This window comes from Mobula birostris, chromosome X, assembly GCF_030028105.1.
Source record: "Mobula birostris isolate sMobBir1 chromosome X, sMobBir1.hap1, whole genome shotgun sequence".
Lineage (NCBI taxonomy): Eukaryota > Metazoa > Chordata > Chondrichthyes > Myliobatiformes > Myliobatidae > Mobula > Mobula birostris.
In genome coordinates this window covers 15,012,994-15,019,719 of record NC_092402.1, presented here as the reverse complement: position 1 = coordinate 15,019,719, position 6,726 = coordinate 15,012,994, and the positions used below count along the sequence as shown (strand labels likewise).

General features: G+C 44.6%; 1 pseudogene; it reads right to left on the bottom strand.

Moving 5' to 3' along the window:
* Positions 1-249: 249 nt before the first annotated feature.
* LOC140191442 (AP-1 complex subunit beta-1-like) lies at positions 250-2,302 on the bottom strand (annotated as a pseudogene).
* Between the last annotated feature and the right edge of the window lie 4,424 nt (positions 2,303-6,726).

Here is a 6,726-nt window from a genome sequence, read left to right as displayed (position 1 = left end):
TGGAATGCTACAATTTATAGGACTAACAGACAAAGAACACTTAGTTGCCATGATATTACCACCAAGTCAGTTAGAGCAAACTTAATTAATTAGTTAAGAGAGTACACTAAATCATGGCTTTTAATTACAGACAAATTCTTGCCTTATCAGTAAAACTTGAATAGACAAAAGGTGGGAACATAGCTCAATATGTGAACTCATAAGACATGATGTATGCAGCATGTGTGAATACAGCCCACAGATCGTTCTCAAAGGGACAGCTGTGAGTTGTTAAAAAAAATCACTGAAGGCAGTTTTTTTTCCAGTCAAGAACAGTCTCTCCAACTTTTCACAGAACAGAGCATATACAAGCTGGCACCTAATTTTAACCCGCTATTTACCAGATTCAGAGAATCATTTCTTACTTTTCCAACACCCTTAACCTTCATCATTCCCTCCTTTTTATCATTACACGATAACCTTTCAGAACAGATTGTCGCTTCTACAACATGATACGAAACATGGCCACAAGCAGCATAGGATACAGATAATAATCAAAGTTAATACAATCAGACTTCGGACATGCATAAACACCACTATCAATCAACATATTTTCCTTTAATCCAAGAGAGTCCTTCTGCTCAGTTCCTTCAGTGAGACGTTTGCAGTCTGTTCGATGTATCCTCCGAGAGTGCCCCTCCACAAGTGCACTGGGTGGCTTACCGTACACAGGGGCCGGTGTTCCAATATGGCAGATTAATTCATCAAGGAGCATTGGCTCAATAAGATCAGTTTCTTCTGAAATTAGAGGTTTATCTGCTCTTGTGTCTCAGTTGTTGTATTTTTAAGATAGTTTCACAATAGCAGTCAAAAGTTGTAGTTGAACCCGTGTGCTCTCCTCATGGAATCCTTCCGGGAAGCTCTCTAATAGCTCATCAGCATTGTCAATTCTTTCAGCATACTCTCCAACTATCCGTATCATTGCTGCTCTTGCTTCTGGTTCATCCAATGAGTCCAGGTTTACACAAAGTGTTGCATTAACACTTTCACACTTGTTTGGCTATTTACAGAAAATGTCCTTTATTACTACAATAGCTTCTTGGACGACGTAGTTTACTTTTGTCTGAATGAGGTCAAGTAGCGTACTCACGCAGCATTCTGCTGATTGCTCAACTTTGATTGCACATCATCCAATTGCACGCACAGCTTTTCATACAAAGTCAACATCTGCTTCAGTGGCATACTCCTTCAATTCTGCCAAAACCTGTGCAATGTTGGCTTGAGAAGCCAATCGAATCACAATATCCGGTTTTTCCAGTTTCACATATATCTTTACAAAGAAAACCTTCATTTCATGCTTAGGAATCTCAGAACTTTTCTGTACAATGAGGCTGATGTTCCGGAGGGCAACATATTGGAGTTCTGGTTCTGCAGACAACAGCGTTACCAGTGGGGGAGCCAGTTTCTTCAACAAAGTGCCATAGTAATCCAAGTCCTTTGAAAGCATTTCCATGAATTTCATCAGAACCTTTACAGCCAACAGGACAACAGTTAAGTTGACGTGAGCTAAACGTGGCGTCACACACTCACAGATGCCTTGAGCTTCTCGGTCATCCTTTGGGCTACAATTGGCCAAACAATCAAGGTTAAATATCTGGCCCCATTCAGTACATTCATTTCAGGCTATTAAAAGCTTGTTGATTGTCTGAAAATTGAGGTCTAGTAACTTGCTGTTTGGATGAGGTTGTGCGATCTCTGACAGAGCAGCCACAGCATTTGCAACGACCATTGGATTAGAGTCAGATATCAGATCCTTTAGAGTGTCCAGCAATCCCTGATCTTCTACCAGCTGTGCATCGATGTCATGTAGCGTGGCTTCGTAGACAGCAGCAGTTTTTCAAGCTTAACGGTCTTCATCCTTTAGACATTTTCCGCAGGGGCTCATACTAACTCTCAGTAATTTTCTCCACATGGATGCAGCCTATTGTTCTCACGGCTAGCACCCTGATAAATGGATTGGGATCTTCACAGTCCTTAACAAAAGCGTTGACAGCCATAGTTGCCCATATCTGGTTGGCTCTTTGCATGGTTCATTAGATAGAGGTACAGCAGCTTCTTCAACTCCAAATTGTCTGTCTGCATGTAGTTTATGACATCAGGAAAGAGGGCACTGACATTTCTGCCACCGGTCATTGACGTAATCCCTTTCTTCACTGCTTCTTTCTTTTTCTCCTGCTTGTCACTATTGAATTCTGCTTTGACTTCGAAGATTTCTCCTTTCTTGGTTGTTGTGAAATATTTAGAATCAGTCATGGCGAGTGTGGTCCTCTCCACCGAGGTCCGAGTTTCCCTGGATCCCAATTCTTGATCAGGATAAAATCTCCAGGCTCACTTGTTGGGTAGTCGCCTTTAGGCTGGGTTTCGTCTTCCCGATAGGCCCGTCGTACCTGTAAATGCAAGCTTAGGAAAGTTTTAGTTAATTTGCATAAATATTTTCCCATCTCCTCCCCCAAGGTATGCATGTCTAATTTTGCAGGTAAGTTCTCAGGGAGGAGCGGCAAACAAGGTCAGTGTCCCGTGGGGTTCTCAAAGGCTTCCCGTAGATAATTTCTGCAGATGATAACCCCGTCTTACTTGCTGGCATGATTCTCATATGGAATAGGGCTCAGGGTAAAACCTTCAACCAGGTCAATCCAGTTTCTTGCGTAAGTTTGGCCAACTTATCTTTCAAGGCACGATTGGCTCATTCCACTACGTCGGCTGCTTTTGGATGATGGGTGCAGTGGAACTGTTGTTTTATAACCAACTCCTTGCAAATTTCCTCATTTATTTTGGCAACAAGATGCGGTCTGTCGTCCGAGCTTATCATTTCTGGAAGTCCATAGCGAGGAATTATTTCTTTTAGCAATATTTTCATAACCGTCACAGCGGTATTATTAGTTGTAGGAACAGCTAAATCCATCTGCTAAATACATCTACTATCACTAAGCAATACTTATAACAATGTACTCTAGGTAATTCTATAAAATCAAGTTGTAAACAAGGAAAAGGTCCACCAGGCAAGGGGGTAGTTCCAGAAACACAAGGCATCCCTTTTCAGCATTTGTTTCTTTTTACAAATTAAACATGCTGTGGCTCGCTTTCTGGAAATTAAGGTGTCACCAAGATTGTAATAATGTATCAACCATTCCCTCCTTTCCCAAGTGTGTACAATTATTTACATAATCTATAAAAATAAGTAAAAACACAGAGGGAACACAGACCTGTCCCGCAGGGGTCACCCATAAATTGGTCTGAGGTTCAAGGTGGCAACCCATTTGGGACCATAGTCTGCGCTCTCCTTCAGGGGCGTCCCCCTTTGAACGTATGTATTTCCCCCATATCTGGCATACCCGTCCTTCGATTTTGTGTAATAGCAGCTTACTAGGTTCCCGAGGGGGCTAAAAGTGTGGGGTCCAAGGCTGTCCGTTTTGCTGCTGCACCAGCCGAGCATTACCCTTAAATATCTCATCAGATTCCCCAGTATGGACTGCACATCTAATAATAGCCAAAACTCGAGGTAGCTGTAGAGCGGTAAGTAAGTTGTTTACAAAGGTAGCATTACTAATGGGGGGGGGGGGGTGCAGAGGAAGTCAGGAATCCCCAAAGTTCCATAGTCAGGTCATCACGGGCATAATATAAAAGTCCGCACTTTAATCTAGCTTCAGATGGAATCCACTTCCTTGCCGTTACCACACGGGGGGCCACTGTTTGAATAACAGTATCTTCAGATACAGTGAGGGTCATGACCAACCTTGCTTTGGTGCATTTGAATTCTTCCACAAGACTTGCAATTGGTAATTCCAATTTGCCGTTCCCGTACAGTCCAACAGGACTTAAGCATCGCGGAAGTCCAAGCCACTGTTTTACATGTGTGCTGATCATTCTTTCAAGCTTTTCAACCTTGCTGATGGGGATTTCATACACTGTTAAAGGCCACGAGTCTTGGGAGTATGCCGAACTGGAAGCACCACTGCTTGAGTTTTCTTGGCAGCAAGGTCTTGTTGATGCGAGCTATGTACACGATGGTATCCTTTTTGAGTTGTTCAAACTGCTCAGTGTCCTTGAGCTTAGCATCATACCATCGGCCCAAGCTCTTCACTGGCATTTCTGAAACAGTTGGGACAGGTGTCTCGTCAATCTGAAATCTTTTATCCGTGACTTGACCTTTGACAATGGAGATGCTTCTTCACTTGCTGGGCTTGATCTTCATCCTCACCCACGTGATGTTTTGATGAAGCTTTCCCAGAAATCTCTTGGTGCAGGGGACAGTTGTCGTCAGTATCATTATATCGTCCATATAGGCTCGTATCGGTGGTTGACCAAACTGTAGCCCTTTTCCTCCTGCAACCCATTTTGAGGCTCTGATAATGAGCTCCATTGCTATAGTGAAGGCCAATGGGGAGATGGTGCACCCCGCCATGATGCCTGCTTCCAGTGGTTGCCACGCTGTGGTGAAGTCTGATGTTGTGAGACAGACTTGCAGATCCTGGAAGTAGTGTTTTACCAGATTTGTTATTGTTGCAAGCACCTGAAAGAATTCAAATGCAGTCCACAGTAGGGAATGAGGAACTGATCCATAGGCATTGGCCAGGTGGAGGAACAAGACATGCAGATCCTTCCTTTCTTTCTTAGCCATCTGGATTTGATACCATATGATGCTGGTATGTTCAAGGCATCCCGAGAAGCCTACTATGCCAGCCTTTTGGATTGACGTATCAATGAAATGATTTTGTTTCAGATACTTTGTAAGTCTTTGCACCAACACGCTGAAAAAGATCTTGTCCTCTATGTTCAGAAGGTTTATTTGGCGAAACTGCTCGATGGTGGACAAATTCTTTTCTTTTGGGATCAGAACTCCCCCCGCTCTTCTCCAGGCTTTGGGGATAATTTGCTTTTCCCACGCAACCCTCATGTTTTTCCAAAGGAATTTCAGAACATCCGGGGTGTTCTCGTAGACACAATACGGAACATCGTTAGGGCCTGGCGCTGATGCTGATCTTGCCTTCTTCACTGCCTCTTTCACCTCACTCAGCTTGGGAGGGCTGATGTTAAATTGATGTTGTGGGGGTGAGATTGGTGGGATGTCAGCTGGGACAAATATCGGTTCATCTTTTTGCTTATCAGTGTGGATGATTCTGAGATGTCTTTCAATCTCCTCTTTTGATACTTTCAAGTATCCGCTTTTCTCTTTTGTGAAAATGCCTTTCAGATATTTAAAGGGATCTTTGTAGAAGTCTGTTCTTGCTTTCTTCTTCTTTTTGCGTCGTTTCCTTAAATTCTCTGCTCTGCGCAGTTTTGAGAGCCTCTGTCTTAGGTCCTCTTGAAGGAGGTTGATGCCCTCCCTTTCTTCTGCTGTTGCTTTTTCCCACAACATCCTCAGGCCTCTTCTCTCTTTAACAGGTCGTTGGATTTCCTGGAGACGACGGGATTTGGGGGGAGGAGGCATATCTTTCCTGCTGACTTGTTCCTTTATTCCAAATTTCTCCTTTCTGTAGCTGTAGATCAGGTCACCCATACTCTCTAACTTCTTTTCTGCTGATCCCTTGATGCCACTTAAGATCAGACTCACATCTGTATTGATGGTTTCCCACTCCTTGCTATTAGACTTTGGCCATTTCACCAACGGCTCACGCCTTGCATGTTCTCCACTTTACAATGTGCCTGGCTGTGTCTTGGACTGCTGCTTGTGCCTGAAACTTCTTGCACATCCCATAGGGTGCTGATACTCTGCGGACTGTGGGTTTCTTCCTGCCACTAAGTTTCATCTGACTGATTTGACCTTCCTCTTAACAGAATCTGGTCAATGCGGGGCCCTGGGTTGGAGATTTTCAAGCATTTCTTCCGTCCTTGATGAATTTTTAGACCATGAGTTGATGTTACTTTAGTCCAGCCACACCTACAGGTCTGAAGAACATATCCAGCTGCTGCTTTCTCAAGAGTATTGCCGTTTTCTTGATTCATTGTCGTGTCCATGCCAAGGTTCGTTACCGGGAGGTCAGTCAGAGAGTCTTCTTGCGCCCCCGCTCTCGCAGACTCTGGGGGTATACTTCTTTTTAAACTTCCTGTAGCCAAGTGAGGGTGGCTCTTGTGCCCTGACAAGGTGACGGAGCCTGCTGTTATGGGTAGCTAGCCCATAACAGCCCTGTTGGGGCCTATTTTCTCCTGTCAGCTGTCTCTCCAGCTGTCACACGGTCTTTCCCTTGTTGTCAGCTGCACTTTCACAGCAGTCACTGATTTTCTTCCAGAAGATCAGTAGAGCTACTAGGACTTGATGTTTCAATCCCTATGGTAAGTCGGCACTCTCGATGTTGGCAGTGAGTTTGGAGTGGTGTCAAGGAGGGAGGGTAGCTAAGTCTGTTCTTCGCTTCAGGGATGTGGCAGGCCAAGTCCAACGTGGGAGAGCCGGGCTTGGGCTTGTCCCAAAGACTCCTCAATGGCAGAAGGCAACATCAGTGCAGAAGAGACGACTCATGGTGGAGGAGTTGAGAAGACAGGAGGAGGCAGAGCGACACGCCAGGGCCGTCTCAATGACCAAGCAGGGCCACTGGACTAATTGGGAGAGCCTGGAAAAGAGGAAACTTAGCTGGCGTGACATCTGGGAGATGGAGGGATCTCGGCTAAGTTTTGTCATCAGAGTCACTTATGACCTTTTACCCACACCCCAGAACTTGAACCAGTGGTGGGGAGAAGACCCTGCTTGCTTTC